Source organism: Aphis gossypii, chromosome 3 (genome assembly GCF_020184175.1).
Source record: "Aphis gossypii isolate Hap1 chromosome 3, ASM2018417v2, whole genome shotgun sequence".
Lineage (NCBI taxonomy): Eukaryota > Metazoa > Arthropoda > Insecta > Hemiptera > Aphididae > Aphis > Aphis gossypii.
The window spans coordinates 42,321,821-42,339,530 of record NC_065532.1 but is presented as its reverse complement, the minus strand read 5'-3'; the positions used below and the strand labels follow the sequence as shown (position 1 = coordinate 42,339,530).

At 28.0% G+C, this 17,710-nt stretch overlaps 1 long non-coding RNA gene across 2 annotated transcripts; it reads right to left on the bottom strand.

Moving 5' to 3' along the window:
- Positions 1-792: 792 nt before the first annotated feature.
- LOC114128048 (uncharacterized) lies at positions 793-4,814 on the bottom strand. 2 transcript variants are annotated; one of them, XR_003592725.2, is made up of 4 exons: positions 4,663-4,814; positions 2,653-2,972; positions 2,372-2,598; positions 793-2,218 (listed from the first exon to the last, which is right to left on the bottom strand). It is a non-coding gene; the product is annotated as an uncharacterized LOC114128048 (long non-coding RNA). The 2 variants fall into 2 exon arrangements; XR_003592724.2 differs by having other exon boundaries at positions 2,372-2,972.
- Between the last annotated feature and the right edge of the window lie 12,896 nt (positions 4,815-17,710).

Sequence of the window (17,710 nt, the reverse complement as noted above, 5' to 3'; positions counted from 1 at the left end):
GTTAAAAAAAAGTATAAAATAATGCCAATAAAAAAAACAAAAAAAAAACACATACTGGTAACTATAACTTAAAAATAGATTATAAATGTACAAGAGAATAGTTAATAAATAAAAAATTATGAAGAAAAATTATAAAAATAAAATTGTATATGATAACGCCATCTAGCGGTTAAAGACAGTGACCATCATAAACAGTAAGTTGTGAATAGTATTATACAAAATATTATTTAATATGATTCATACACTTTTTGTGTATGAGAAATTGAGAAGAAAATTAAAAAATTATAACAAATTAAAAAATATTAAAAGTACATAATAAGCAAAATTTGTATACACATATAACATACAATCTTGATAACATTGAATAATTTTAATGAAAAAATAATAACATATTAAGTTATTTTATTGTAATTAAAAAATCTCATTTGATTCATAGAAACTTGACATAATTTTTTGTATATTTACTACACATTAGAAATTTCAAAGTAATTAGATTAATTTTTAAGTTACTTATACCACACAAACATTTTCCTATTGATCTACAATATTATGATGATGTAATAGTATGAAATACATTTGGAGTATATGTATATATTAGATATAATAATATTTAGTTTAATTTTTTAAATTAGAAAAGTCAATATTACATTAATAAATTTATCATATTAATAATTTATAATTTTCTCAATAACAATTTCAAAAATACTTTTATTTGTTTAAGGTAAAGTAGAAAAAAGCATCTAAATAAGATGAAAGTGAATAGATTTCTATTTTAGTAATAGGAAATTTTTTAATAAAAGTTAAAATTACGATACACAATAGGTTATAACTTTATAAGTAAACATTAGAAAGGAAGTATAATTATCATAATTTGTAAGGGAAAAATAAGTTAAATTTGAATTCATAAAAAACCATTCCAAACGCAAAATAATAAGTGAAGATAATGGTTAGCCTGTTAGTTGTTATTAATTGTATCTATAGTTTGATTAAGTACATTACAATTTGTTGTTAATTTTTCTTTACAAGACAAGTAATATACAGAAGGTTGAACTTAAAATTGGCAAAAACATTATCGTATTATATAATAATAATTAAAGTATTATATCATATAATATTGTTATTAATTTATTATAAATAAATGTCATAATACTGTCATACTGTTAATGGTGTGAAGTCTATAGTATAATAATTGTTACCAACGTTAAATTAATTTAAATATTTTGAAAATGTAATTGCATATTGCAATAATAATAATATGCATAATAGCAAAAAGTTTCAAATATTTATAATTTTATACTTTTTGAATTATAACAAAATATTTTTTATGCTTCACCTTGCTGTATCTATAGAAATTGAAGACAACTATGTAAATGTATCAAATAGAATTTAAATGCTTATAAGGACAATGCATAATTAAGAGTCAAATTACCTATTATGTAGGGAATCTCATAGCATCTTATTGATTATTTTAACTTTTAAGTGAGTGATGGTTGTGAAAAAAAAATTAAAACTTTAAAATACACAAACTCATTTTAAAAATTAAAGTATCAATAAAAGTCTTTATGAATTTCTTTAATGCAAGCCAGATAAAACAAATTTCATTCAGTTGTTTTTACACAATAGCTGATAATTCAAATCTTAATGAGATATTCACAAGTTGCACACATTTTCAAAAAATATAAAATAAACTCTGTTGTATAATGCAAGGGTTAAATTAATAACTACTGATGTGACCATAGTGCTTTTGTTAAATTATTTTTTCGATGGATTTAGTGGAGGAGTTAGTCATAACTTCTTAAAGTTATTGAACAATTCAAGTTCTGTTAGTTCTTAATATTACTTAAAGTGAAAAAGATTTTTAATGAATTGTATGACTAGTATGTATCACAGTTTAGATAATTTACATAATTCCTAAGCGTTTTAAAATTTATGATAACCCCTAATACACTAAGGCAATATTGCACTAATTAATAACTAACTAATACATTTTAAACATTTCCTAGGAAATGTAGTTATTTCCTTCCTTAATCATTATTATGGCTAGTATATCTATTATATTATGCAGGTATCCACTATCCACACACATACTTATACATATTATAGTACCTAGATAGTAATATTTTTATGATTATAAAACTTGACGGTTGGACCACGTACAGTATACAGCAATTCCGGTCGTGAGGGTGGTAACTGTTTTCAATGTTGAAAAATGTTGTCTCTGAAAGAACAGTTAATTATTAACACACAAAAATACTAGTTACGTTAGAAGGCTAGGTACTAGGACAATAAACAATTTTATGAATAATTTTCTTTGGTTAGTTTATAACAGTAACGCCTAATAAATATAACATGAATGGTGACCAATACTCACAATCACATATAACTGTGTTGAATGGTGGATTTAATCTCATGCAAAACTCACTAAAAACCAAGGTATTAAAACTTAATACGATTAAAAGTGCAAGTTTCGGGTGTATGCGAATATCCAGTCACAGCTGCTTTCTGTAAAATCATCGAACAAGAAGTATGCTTTGGCGTTCGAACCACGAACAGGAACAACACTCCATCAAGACAGTTAAACACACAAACCATCCTAAACTAGAAAAAACAACATTAATACATAATATTGGCTGTTGCTCGAACAATAGTTACCAGAAAACATAAAATTCCACTGAACGAATTGATGACTGTTCATCGTGTGAGTGTGTTCTGTTGTCTGTTGACAAAAACAATAAAAAAACGGAGCTGCGCCTATGTGTTGTAATGACGGTCGAAAAACTTACTACTCACTACTCTTAACTTTAAGAATGAACAATGAACATGTTGCATAGTTGCATGTATGAGGCAGTTAGTTTTAAATCGTTACATGAGATAAACATATTGGCCACTGTCCACGCTCGTCACTCGGTATCGAATGGATAACAGCTGAGCTGTTATCATACCACAACAGTGATACGACAAAGGCAGTCTACCTTAAATTTGAATTTTTAGATAAATACTAGAAACTAACAACTTACTATAGTTATCATATAATTTGTAGTTATTTATAATTTACATAATTTATTTGAGTTAATTAAGTTAAGTTAACGTTTTTTAATCAACAAGAATTTTAAATTATTTGATGGTACTAAACCGTTATTTAACAAGTAAATAAAAATTTAAACTAAGGATATTTTTTTTTACTTTCAAGTTCTTTTATAATTATTGTAAGCCAAACTTACGGAAAATCGTGTATTAAATTTTCAACTCTTAGCTACTTATTGTACAACAATTTTTATGAATTAAACCTACAAAATAATTTGCAAATATTCATGATTTTTACAAATATCTGTATGTATTGGATTTTCAAATGTTAATAAAAAAAAATTGTGCCTATGTACCTATTCTTATAATTTTTGAAATGACTGTAAAACTGAGAACTTTGTAATAAATTTTCAAGTACTTTGAGCCAATAAAATGTTATAGATATTTATAAAAAAAAAAAAAAAACTAAACAAAAACGAATATTTCAAATGCCTAGAAATACCTAACATTAAAATAATAAACGAAATATTTTGAAAATTAAATTATGTAAAGAAAATGCAAATCTAAATAATTGGTGATATTTTTAAGTATCTACGACTTATACTTTTTGAATAAAAACAAATATTTAAATTCGTTTGAAGATAAATCGTTATCGTTATGCGATTTCGTAAAAACTTAAAATTCAAACGTGCATAAAATTTTTCCTATAAAGGATGTTTCGAGTTCTCTATAGCTTTTTGTAGAAAAACTTATGAAAAATATAGTGTTGACCTTAGATATAAACACAAAAAATTTATGATTTAAATAACTATAATAAAATTGCTATCAAATTTTCTCAATTTTGACATATTTCGTAAAAATTTGAATTATAAACGTTTATAAAATATTGTGACTAAAGATTTTTGATTTTTTTAACTACAATAAGAAGAACTTATAAGGAACATTATATTAAATTTTGAAGTTTTTTTGGGCACTCAAAGTTTTTTGTCGATACTATAAAAAAAATTCTTAGAAAAATCGAAAATTTAAGTCCATAAATAACTCAAAAAAAGATCAAAAATACTTTGAAAATTAAACTATATATGTATAGATAATACTAATATAAACGTTTGGTAAAAATTTCAAGTATTCAAAGTGATAACCTTTTAAGTTACGACCATATAAAAGAATCGATTTAGTCGAAAACTGTTTTTGAGTAAAATAATAATTGCTGAAGGTTTTAGTACCACTTTTGTTAGGGAACATGTCCAATATTTTTAAAGTTTCAGATTTTTACAGAAATATGTTATGTGTATCTTATCATGTTCTTTTTTCGAAATAAATGAAATAAAGATACATATACTGTAGGAACGCGTAGATATTTTTCGTTTACCACACCAAATAGTGCGTGTTTAAACACAAATAAAATATTTCTGTAAAAATCTGAAAATGTCAAAATATTGGACATGTTAACACGGTACTAAAACCTCAAGCAAACTGTCAGGTATAATACTAAAAAAAATTTGGGTGACGATACGTTAAACAGTGTGGAGTTATATACGTTCAAAAACATCGGGACTTGCTTTTATAGTATAGAATATTATAATATTTTAAAATAATTGTTTAAAGCGAATAGTTAAACAATCATCCACGACTAACCTCAGAATGTGTATAATATAGAATCGACGATGAATCAATTTTTGTGGTTGGACGTATATGAGTTGTGACAACGGCTCGGTGCTTTGAATGGTCCTGAGGAGTTTTAAGTGTAGATCACTGCGTTCTGACTACAACTGACGGACTTAATGTTGGGACTCTCAAAATGCTAAGATAGATTAAAACGCGTCTAATAACAAATAATAATAATAACCAATAGAAAAGTAGTATTGTAAGTCTTCAGAGCGCTGATAGGCTGTATGATGCGAAGACCTACAGTACGTCCTGCCCAATGTTGTTGTTTAATAAAGAGTATTATATTTATACATTCAACGACATTATAATTTTATGAAATAATATTAAATTAATATTAATATATTATATATATAAATACTTCAATAAAAAATACTCAGAAAACTTGAAAATTTCAGTTGTCTATAAATAGCTCAAAAAAAGTTAAAATATTTTGAAAGTTTAATCATGTATATATAATGCCAATATAAACATTTGGTGAAAATTCCAAGAATTTACAGTGATTGGTTTTTAAGTTACAACCATATAAAAATAATCGTTTTTTTTTTTAAAGTTCTGGAAACTTCTTACTTTTGACCTCTATAATGCATCAGGGACTTGCAGTCGGAAACCATCTTTAAAGTTTTAAATTAAAGCATTATTTCGAAAAGTTATCATGTACACAAACACAAAAAATCACATATCATTGTAGAATCAATACATTCATCAGTTCGTTCAAAATCTAAAACAAGAAATACGATCACATTGGACATGATATCTGCGTGGTAGGTACCTATATAATATTATAGTCACATAGATCTGTATAAACTATAGACTTAATATTACATATAGTATTACGTTTTCTAGGTGAACATTTTTCACTTCATTTATAGATTGTCGATCAAAATATGTTATGTGGTTTTATACTATTGCAATTTTATACAAACGTTTGTACACAATATGTTTTAAACGACTAAAAAATCCGCTAGACACAAAATATTGACTAATATATTATTATATTAAATAATACTGCAAAAGTATAATTTTATCATAACATACAACTCGATACAATACCGAACTGAATTTGTTTCCTTTGGGAAAAAATTAAACCATTAAACCATTTTCTCTAAATGAATTTTGCACGTTACAAAAAAATAATTTGTGTGGCAGAATAATATTTTATTTGATTAAATTGTATTCAGAACGAACAAAAAAAATCAGACGCGATTATACAAATTTATCATAAAAATATTAAACGACTATTAAATAGACCCAAGCGTGTTTGGCAGGCGTTAGTGTGCAGTGTGTACCTACACACTGCATACGTGTTAAAAAAAAACATATAAATATATTACGAGTATATTAATGATGCTTAAAATAATAATCATGATAGAAAATATATACTCACGTTAAACCGATTAACGAATTACAATGTTTACCATTCTACGAATTTTAAATATCCGTAAAATACTTCAAAAATGCACGCACACGTCTGATTTTAAGTTTCTGTGGAAAATTATTATAAAACATATATAATTTATATTGTATTATAGCACATGACGTTGCTAGTGTTAACTCAATAGACAATAACCCATCAAATTCGTATAATATTTGTCTGTTTGATATATTTTATCTATCAAATGCCAAAAAATACGTGACTTAACTCAGCATTCAAATCACAATTTCACATAATAATTGAAATCACTATTTAATTTTAATTTATAATATATTAAATTACACAGTACTGAGTACACATACCATTTAGGTGCGACGAGTGATATTTGGCACCCAATTTTTAGTGTTTCAGTTGTAGTTAGATAGTTAGAAGAACCGAAGAAGGAGGAGTAACTTAAATGGCTACAGATAACATCAATAACAATGTAAAGTCAGAATTATTTAAAATAGGTACCTCTAATAAATGAATAATACCTAACTTAAAGTTACTTATTATTTTATCGTTTATTTATATTTATATTTAATAATTTCATACTGTATTCATATACCTACATTTTTGTGACGAAAAATTAATTTTATTAATTTTGATGAATTTTTAGTTATAAAACTAAATAGTATGTCCTTTTATTTTATTATTTTATTAGGTTTAAAATATGTTTTATACAAATTTATTATAAAGTAATAAAAGGTATCATTTTGATAATATTGTTTTTAATTTTATAAACAACTAGGTATACTGTTCGTCCGTTCAATAAATTGTTATAAATTATAATTTAATTTTAAAATAACGAATTTAAATATTTTGTTAAGTGTATTTTGCATGCATTTTCCAATATAATTAAAGTATGAGTTTATTTTTTCACCTAAAAGTTGAAAATATATTATACATTATTCAAAAGTTTTAAGCTACTGTAGATTTTTATTACCTTCGAAAATTTAGTTATTAGTTATACTGTTTTGTATGGTAGGTATTTGAATAAAATATTATATTCAAATACTTTTTAAACGAATTATTTTAAACATTATTCCCCACATTTAGATTTTTTTTTATATAATTATTGTACCATTTTATTGATGATTAAAATAAAATTATTAAATATTTATTTATTTTATATTTTGTTCACTAATATTCATTGTTTAATTAATGTTTAATAAGTGTTTTATAATTAAAACAATAAGAAAAAATATTTTTCAGTACAAAATGAATAGAGGTAGTACCTACAAAGTTTTAATGATCCTTGAATAGTTAAATGTGACATAATAATTTTAAAATAAGTATTAATTAGGTACTCTAACCAAAAAAAAAAAAAAAATTCTTGCTTCAGAGTCGAAATCATAGTTAGAACGTTAAAAAAAGAAAGTTTTTGCTTTGTGATAGTATATATTTGTAGTCGTTTCACTGACCCGGTAACTATTATGATATTCGTTTATCTAATAATTATAAATTTTATTGAGTAAATTCCGGATTTGTTTATTAAAAGAAATAGAAATATTCTTTAAAAAGAAAAAAAGAAATAAAATCGATGAAAATCAAAATATGCTCGCTAACACTTTACACTCTAATTTTTAATTAGTTATGTCAGCTGGGATTTTAAGTTCATGTCCTAAAAATTGCATGCACTAATGCACTAAAAATCCAAGACTATACATTTAAAATATGCCGATAAAAAAAAAGTGTAGTCAAGTGAGCAACGCTCTGCTTTATAGTAGATTATTACTAGCTCATTATAATGGATTTTGAATTCAATGATATAGGTATCATTGTATACGAAAAACGATTCTAAACGGATTATATGTTTTAATGGTCTGAATACACCAAAATAGGATAATAAGAATATAAGAGTATAAGAACGATTTATGAGACATTGAGACCTTACATATAACCTTGTATTAAATTTTCAAGTTTTTTTGGGCAGCCAAAATTTTTTATCGACGTTTCAAGTTAGAAAAGTCAAAAATTTTAGTTGTCCATTAAAAGTTACAGAAAATAAGTTTTGTGTTACTCTTGTAAAATTTGAATTTCTACGTATAAGCGTATTATATATTATAATGTATTAAAATAATTATTAAAAGCGTATATCGTTAAGCAATTCAAATTTTACCGGAAAGACACAAAACTTATTTTGTGTAACCTTATTATGTTCTCATTCGAAATAAATGAAATAAAGATAGACATACTATTACTATAGGAACGAGTAGATATGTTTAGTTTTTCACACCAAATAGTGTGTTTATATACAAATAACATTTATAAATAACATGTTCCCTAACAAAAGTGGTACTAAAACCTCCAACAAACTGTCGCGTATAATAATAAAAAAAATTTGGTGACAATACGTTTATCGATGCAGTGGATTTGTACAAGGTTAGGCATTGACGAATTAAAAGTTAAAATTAAGTTAAAACGTTAAAACGTTGACTTGTTATTTATTTTTCAAATTAACTGTTAACTTAATAAGTTATTTATTTTTTAAGATTAATGTGTTAACTTTAAGTCGGTTTTATTCAAGAATATCTAAATTAAATTATTTTTCGTCCTAAGAATAATGTGAATTTTTAAATGAGGTTTTTAGAAAAGTAGGTTTTTTGATAGCGAGTTAATACTTAGATGTAACATTTTAAATTTCCGCAGTAATTTTTTTGGGCGTAAAGAAAAATATCTAATAAACATTATTACGTGTCTAGAATATTTTATTTTAAAAACTAGAAAATTTTAACTTTAAATTAATTTAAGTTATTTTTTTCAAAGTTAACGTTTAACTTAACCATTTAACGAAAAAAAAATTATGAATAACTTTTAACTTGACTTAACTTTATTATTTTAAAACAACTTAATTTAACGAGTTAAAAAAAAAATCATTTGAATGCGCTGTGACAAAAAATCGACAAAAAATCGATATTTGCTTTTATAGTATAGATATTATAATATATTAAAATAATTGTTTAAAGCGTACCTTAAGTTAAGCAATCGTCCACGATCCACCTCGGAATGTGCATATAGAATCGACGACGAATCAATTATTATTGTCGACGTATATGGTATATGAGATGTGGTCAACGGCTCGGTGCTCTGAACGGTCCTTCGGGGTCAGAAGTATGCCTATCGATCACTGCGTTCTAACTACGACTGACGGACTTAATTTTGAGATTCGAGTAGCTAAGATAAGTTAAAACGAATCGAACAATAATAATAACCAATAGAAAAGTAGAATAATAAGTATAGTGCGCTGATTGGCTGTATGGTGCGAAGACCCACAAGAACGCCCTGCCCAAAATTTTTGTTTAATAATTATTATATAATTATTGTTATGCATTTAACGACCTTATTATTTTTTTTAAATAATAACAATATAATATATATATATATATATATATATATGTGTGTGTGTGTGTGTGTATATTTAATTGGTAAATAATATGACATATATACACATGATCGACCTTGAAATTTTCCGCGATCGACTGCAGTTTGGCCGTCCCTGACATAACATACCGAAAGATAACGAAAAATAAACTTATATACAAATCACTATTTCTCAAAGATCCTGCAAAAACTAACCATCAAAACTAAACGGTGTCAGTCGGAATCCTTTTTTTTTTTTTTTGATCATAAGTTTTTTAACGAAATTAATAATAAAATAATGTCTCTTCTATATATAGGCGCTCGAAATAATTTATTATAATTAAAGAAAATTGTTAGTTTTAACGTTGACATGGGTACCGTAAAATCGATATTGTAAATTTTAGTAGGTAGGTATTCGATTAAAAAAAAAAAAAAAATGTTACGTACGCCGTGAAACACAATATACTTATATTACGGTTAAATAGACGTAATTCGAATTTGCAGCCATACGTGCAGTTTACGCAAAATACATATTGATTACCTATAGGCGCCTACCTATATATTGTCAGTTATCGTTCTGCAAAATTTTTTTTTTGATGCGTTCAAAATAATACAAACCCAAGATTATATTATGTACCGTTGTGGTTCAGCGGTCGTACCTATTTACCACATTTAACATTGTATTGTGCACGTATAATGATATTATTACATGTACTAGCCATGACAACCGTGGCTTTATAAATTATAGGTACCTATGAACTATCTCTGCGAATAACCGCCAAAGCTTTGAACGCGCTGTCGTAATATTCTGTTCAGCGGATCGTAAATCAAACAGATACCTTCAAGTGACACTCTCTTCTCCCGACGATATCTGATCTCAATCGACTATAACGTGAACGTATGTATATGTACACTGCAGGTCGTGTTAATAGGTATTGTATACGGAGTGGTTCGTTAAACCGATTACAATAATTTGCTAAGTGATGTTTTTAAAATTTTAAAAAATAAATGTATAAAAAAAACACAGGGTTTAAAGTTTTAAACCCTATATTTCTACTAAAAAAGTGTATATGATGTTTTTTTTTTATTACATATTATTTATTTATTTTAGATTCTAATGAACGGAGTAAAATATCAAGGGATTACGTCCCGTAAAAGTGTGGTCCACGGTTACTGCGCGTTAGCCTTTAATATTTAAATTTTTTATGTTAGTTAACCCAAACCTATATTATTCAATATATTTGATATTTATGCATCAACATTTTTATTTATTTATTTGTATTATAAGCAGCTTTTAGAAAACTATCTATTGCTTCCGATTACATCCTCCAAATCGGATCCAACCAAAACTGCAGCACATGACGTCTCATGAAATAGTATAAAACCTTAAAATACTTATTCGTGATGATAAAACACTAAAAATAAATATAGATTTTTTTTTCAGTTTTATAGTTAGACGTTTGAAAAAATTAATCTCGGGACCTATAACCCTGATAGTTAAAATGTTCAGTTAAATATGTATATTACTCTGTAGAGATAAATAAATAATATTATGTAGATATTATTGAACACAATATACCTATGCGCCCGTCCGAGTTCTATAATATGTAACACGACTATGTAGTTATGATAATATTATATATTTTACAAGGGTAAACCTATACAGTCTGTATACGTAAAACAGGTTTGGGAAAGTAAAATAGTAAAATATAATGTATCGCACCTATTCGTTTACGTGCCTATGTTTTATTATTGCGGTTCGCACATAGGTACCGAAAAATGTGCGTGTACGAGACTAATACGAAATTGTATACCTGTAGCATGCTTGGTGTGTGGCACACACCTGATGTACATCGCGAATTTGCAGATCGGCTGCATGTAGAGTAGACTAAGTAAACGATTATAACGGTTTTCACGTAGTTTTTCACAACATTTTGAGATCTATCCACTGCGATGTTTTCTCATGAGGTTTTCGCGGTAAAAACGCACCACAAGTCAATTTTCGATATTTTCGATACATATATATATATAGCTAGTAGGTATATAAAACATAAGTATTTTGTTATAATATTGTGTATTTTTTTTTTAAATTTAATCTATATATTGTCTTATATAACAACAACTGTTAGCTGTATATGTCTAGTGTCTACGATGTCTTAGAAGTATAAAATAATAAAACAAAATGTTTACTTTAAAAAATGCAGTATATGTTCACAAATATTATGATGTGCTTTCCTGCGTCACAGCATAGTTCAATATAAAAACATCGAAACAATGAGTAAATATTTGATTAAGGGTATTAAATCTATTTTATATTTAATGAAAAATTATTACTATTGTTTATTATTAGGATTTGCATCCGTATAGTGTACATAATACATTTTAATAACTCAAAATTATTCGTTGGGATTTTGAATTGAATATATTTAAAAATAAAATCATCTTCACATAACAAAAAAATAAGGTGGTTTTTATTAAAAGAAAAGAGGTTTGCATCGCCACTGGATACTCCTTTATTGATATAAAAATCTAATTATTTGAAAATATATAATCCTTATAATAAAAGCTCCATAACAAACAGACTTTAAATGAATGAATTATTATTAGCAATAAATAGCGTTTAATATAAGAATTCGTTTAAAAGCCGACAAAAGCTTAAAAAATGTCGGATGACAATATGAAGCGAATGAATACTATGAGTCATATTTGTTATTATTACTGTGTGCCTGTACATGAAAATCGTTATTGGATAACATTTATAACGATGGCTAAAGGCTAGAATTTAAAAATTCGTTTCAAATTTGTGATATTAATGTTTCAAGCGTTCGCGCCTCGCGCAGTACGTAGGTACAATATTCACGCGGTGGTATCTGTATAGTGTGTATATATATATATAGGTACGTGATGATGAAACGAGCAGCTCTCGTAATCTCGAGGGCGGGTGGAAGGGTTGAAAGGAGAGAAAAAAAACGAAAATTCGATAGCGACGCGCAAATAGACAATTTCCCTCAAAGTGCTAACGCATACCTATACCCGTGTATAATATGTATATATATATTATATATATATTATCGTGGAAGAGATGTGTTTGCTGCAGTGGCGAGGAAGAGGAAAAGTATACGAGTGGTGTATAGGAGGAAGTGCAGTGAGAAGCAGTGTATATAGACGTGGAAGAGAAAGAGATGAGAAGAAGTTGGGCGGGAAAAGAGTAGACGACGATGATGAGGTGCATACGGGCGCGTGCAGGTGCGTGGAAGGATTGCGGCAGCGGCGCACAATTAACTTTTAGGCCTTTAGTTTCGGTGCGCACAGCGAAAATTGCTTCCGTTCGGCGGGGCGCACACGGCCGAGTGCGCGGTCGACAGGGGTGGACGTGTAATATACCCCCACCGACTCTTCACGACTCGGCAGCAGCGTTTCGGCGCCGGCGAGAGGGTTAGGCCGGTGTAAGGGTGATTGCGGGGCTGGGGGAGAGAGCGTCTGACGATCGGCACTCACTGCGCTGCAGCTGTGGCGGCGCAGGAAAACGCAATTACGACGTAAAAATAAATACGTATATATATATATGTATGTGTGTATAGCTGGTAAAAACGTAAAACTGAAAAAATCCACCCGAGAGCGCAATCACTTCCGGATTTTCCGGGTTCTCGTCCGCCGTCTGCAGCGTACGACGCGTACCTAAATATATAGTGTATGTGTGTCTCTACACTACATATATATATTATATTATTATTATCAGTTCCGTCAGCCACCGTCACACCGTAGTTACATCTCCTCGTGTCTTCCCGTGCGACCTTCCTCGTACGACGCTCGTCGTCTTACACTGCAGCTGCAGAGCCGCGGCGGGAGTGGAAATGAAATTCAAATTCTCACGCGCTCACGGCTCCGGTTAAAACCGATTTACGATCCGTTCGAGTCACACACACACACTGGCGTAAAATATTATGAGACCTACGCGACCAATATACGACGATGATCGGGATGACATACATATATGCTCTCGTGAAATCCGAATGTAGGGCAAACAAGGTTCCCGCCCCCTTCGTCAACTACATAACCGTCGACACCCCAACTGACGACTTAGGCCGTATACACTGTCCCACATTTTAGCGTCTTCTCCCCACATTGACACACTGCGTTACTGATACACATAAGGGTGGACCACCGTAGGTAGGTATATAATATGATGTCACGATGTACATGCCTCTATTTACTGTGCCAATAGTGCCGGTGCAGATGATGCAGGTCATATAATCGCGAAATCGGGTCACCGCTGCATTGAACTTCCACGACGTGTGGACTCGCGGTGAATTTGTTGATCGCCGCCGCGTTCGATTTAAGACTTTGACCGGAGTTTCTGGTAGAAGATCGAGTCTATAGTTGCGTTGCGTTCGGTCAAATAAAAAATCAAAAACGTTAGAAACGCGTAGCCGACATCTTTCAAGTTCAAATTGCAACGGTACTATAGAAGTTTGAACAGAAAATAACGATTTTTAGTTGTTTTGATGTAATCTAAAAATAAATTTCTCAGCGACTTTCAGATTTTTCGTAAATCATTATTTACTGCGTAAACCACGAAATGTCAAAATGTTTAAATTTGAATTCAAGCTTTTTATAAACCATAAACTTAGCTATTCGTCCCGCTCTATATAGAACCTATATTGATATTGCAGACTTGAGTAAATAACATCTATATGGTCATATACGTATTTGAATACTATATGAGATTATATATTAATAATTAATTTACAAAATATCATGTTATTTAATATGCGCGTGCGCGGGGACAGCAGAGGCAGGATATGTTGCCGCTCCTGAACTTTTTTTTGCAACGTAAAAATATTTAATTATGGGTCTCGGCGAGGTAGATATATATAGGTGTATTCACTTTAGGCTTCGGTAAGCTTTAGCTTCATTAAGTTTTATTTAACACAAATTATGTACTTTATAGTGAAAAACAACTATTGATTATGGAATTACAGCTGTTAAAATCCAATAATATTTTTTAAAAATAATTGTTGATAATTTTAAATTGTAATTATATTATCGTAACATTAATATTATTATTTATCGGAAAAAAAAAACTAAAAATAAATTTGGGCTTTTGAAAAGTTTATCTCATTCCATACAACTCTATCAAAATAATAACATTAATAACTAACTAAAACAATTTTAATTTTGATACTATATAAGTAAAAAAAAGTGAATTTATGGGCCTGATTTCATAGAGCAAATCTAGAAAACGGGCCATATTATCTTTATTCTACCTCTGAAACTGGGATTTGCGTACATCTATGTTTAATTTATTTTAGGCGAAAATTAGTTCAACCTGCTACTGTATAGCAGTGACCTACTCAACGACGCGGTACACTCAAAACCAGCAACTTGCCTACTTCACAGGTTTTTTTTTTATTTTTCTTTAAGCGTGAATATAACGCTAATCGTCACTTGTATTTACATTTGTTTAATATCCTTTTATGTCGTATGTATGCTGTAGTGTTTCGTGTGTTTAATTATTTAAAATAGGAAGCAGCTGGCCTGCAGTTTGTGCTTCACTACAGTTATTTGTAAATTCGTGTACATGCAAAATGTGGTATGTGTGAATTATTTTTAGGTAACCGGGCATACTGTCTATAAATATTGTTGTTCGTACCGGACCCGTACACACGTGCTACTACTCTTTTTTTTTGTTTTTTGGCTTAGTTATTATCCCTCCCCTATGTTTTCCGAAATAACTACGTATCTTTCTTTGTAATATTTTCATTCCAATAGTTTCTTTTTTTTTTTTACGTGAATTATACAGTTATAGTTAAATAATAAAAAATATTATATAGAACAACGAGATTTACCTGTATTTATGTATATAATATAATTATTATTGTACCTACTAAGCATTTGTAATTTTTGAGAAGTTTATCACATTATAATATTTATGTCTGATATATAGCAAAAATTTAAAAAACGATTTTCGACGGTTTATTTGTAACAAAAAGCGGTCCGTTTGATATATGATATATGGTGTATAAATGCATGATGTATGTATATATATAATATACGTTAACCTGGTTATTATTGACTAAGACAAAGAGCAATTACCGATTGCTCAGTATTTTGTAATTATTTTGATTTAATTCATGAATCATATATACACTCACTCGTGTATAATTCAGAAAATGATTTGCATAACTTTTATTAATGACCACGACTGCATTTATGAATATTCTTATTAGATTAAAAAAAAATTGGTTTTTACTATCTATATTGAGTTATAATGTACAGTGTATTGAGCTTTGAACGAGGAAATAAAAATTTGACGTTTAATAATTAATATTGGCACTCTACCTTTCTACGTATATTATTCGTTCTATCTGGCGTTATTAGTTTCACTATATTGTACAACTTTTCTATACAGTATTCCGTATTTATTTTGAAACAAATTTCAATAATAATAATATATTACAACAATTTATATTTTTAATGAACAACAATAATTATTAAAAAGAAATTTTATATGACACATGAGAATTTGGTGATTATTATTATTATTTTAGTACCTATTTCATAATAATAATAAATATAAATAATATACTCGGTTAGGTTCTGGACAAACTGAATCACTTTAAATAGTAAGAAAGAAAGTAGTCAAATTAAATAGGCTCAAAATTTCTTCACATGCGAAGATCTTGCATCGATACTTGATTGGAAACTTAGAATCTCTATTATACCTGACATAAAAGTATATGCAATGTAAAAGTTTTTAAACTTAATCGCATTGTCGTACACCGTTCAAAATTTTAAAGAACTTAGAAACAAATTCCATAATCCAAATAATGAAAATATAAATTTTCAATCAATTTAACCATTTTCAGATGTGTCTATTTGTATCTTTTAATTATAAGGAAAAAAATGTTTAAAAAATATGAAAACGTATAAATTAATGTAATATAAATCTAATTTAAGTCCTAGTTTATTTTAGTAAACCGTGTTATAGTTGAGGCTCAAATGTTATTAACAGTGGAAATGAAAACTAATAAAATATAATATGAAAAATAAAAATATATAATTACAGTTATTGAAATACTTACATGAACATTTAAATGTCTAAAAGAGTAACTCAAAATATACTGCAGTTAACGATGTTGGGAAGATTCATATTATGCTTATTTAATTATTCTGTGTCGATAATATTTTTAGGTACGTAATTTTTAATACAGACCTAGTGTAAATTTAGAAGTCGTTATGTGGTGCCGTGTTTCTGAAAAACCAGAAGAATAGTCGTTAGATATTATTTCAGGATAAAATGTTTGAATTTTGTTAATGTAGTCTTCGAATCTGAAATTAAACTTAAATTACAAGTTACACTTAAAGTGTAAAAGAACAAAGAATATAGGTAGGTAAGTGGAAATTTGATAAAATTATGTGAATAGGGGAGGGGGTAAAAAAACACTTAAAATACCTAAATACAATTAAAGAAATATTTTCAATTCATTCGATAAAACGTTGTTATAATTTAGATTAATGTTAGAAAGTTCTATAAGTGGTTTTTTAGAGAGTATAAACTAGAATCAAAAATATTTAAAATCACAAAGAAATCGACAGTTCTTTTGTGCTTATAAATTAATAAAATATTTCATTTAAATTTTAAATACTTAAAACTTGAAAATGTAATACAATAGTTTCTCTTCGTAGGTTGTTGTATGCGCAATTTTATTTGATTAAATTTTAAATATAATATTTGTTAAAATTGTCTACCTCAAACGACCAGAAAAATTTTTCGTATACAATTATTTATCATGGAATTCAAATAAACAACGCTGCAGCAGAAACAAGCTTTAGTTATTTTATAATTTATTAAAAAAAAAAAAAAATAAATTATGTCAAAAGTATTACTGACTTATTACTGCTAGATAATTTCTTTTAATTTTTTTTTACATATTCATAATTTACATTATCTACTCACATAATATACATTTTCACTCGTTTTCAGGTGTGCTTGAAAGACTTTTGAGCGGCCTCAAGACCTCCCCAAGACCCCTTACGATTCCCTACAATGACATATATAGTTTGTTTATAATGCAATAGCGAATACATTAAATTTATAATTTATAATATTTTGCAGTTTTCCGGTTTAATAGAGGGTATATACGATATATATAAAATACATATAGCACATAAAACAATATTTTATCGAACATTTTATTTTTCGTACAAGTTTTCTAGTTATATAGGTACCTATACGGT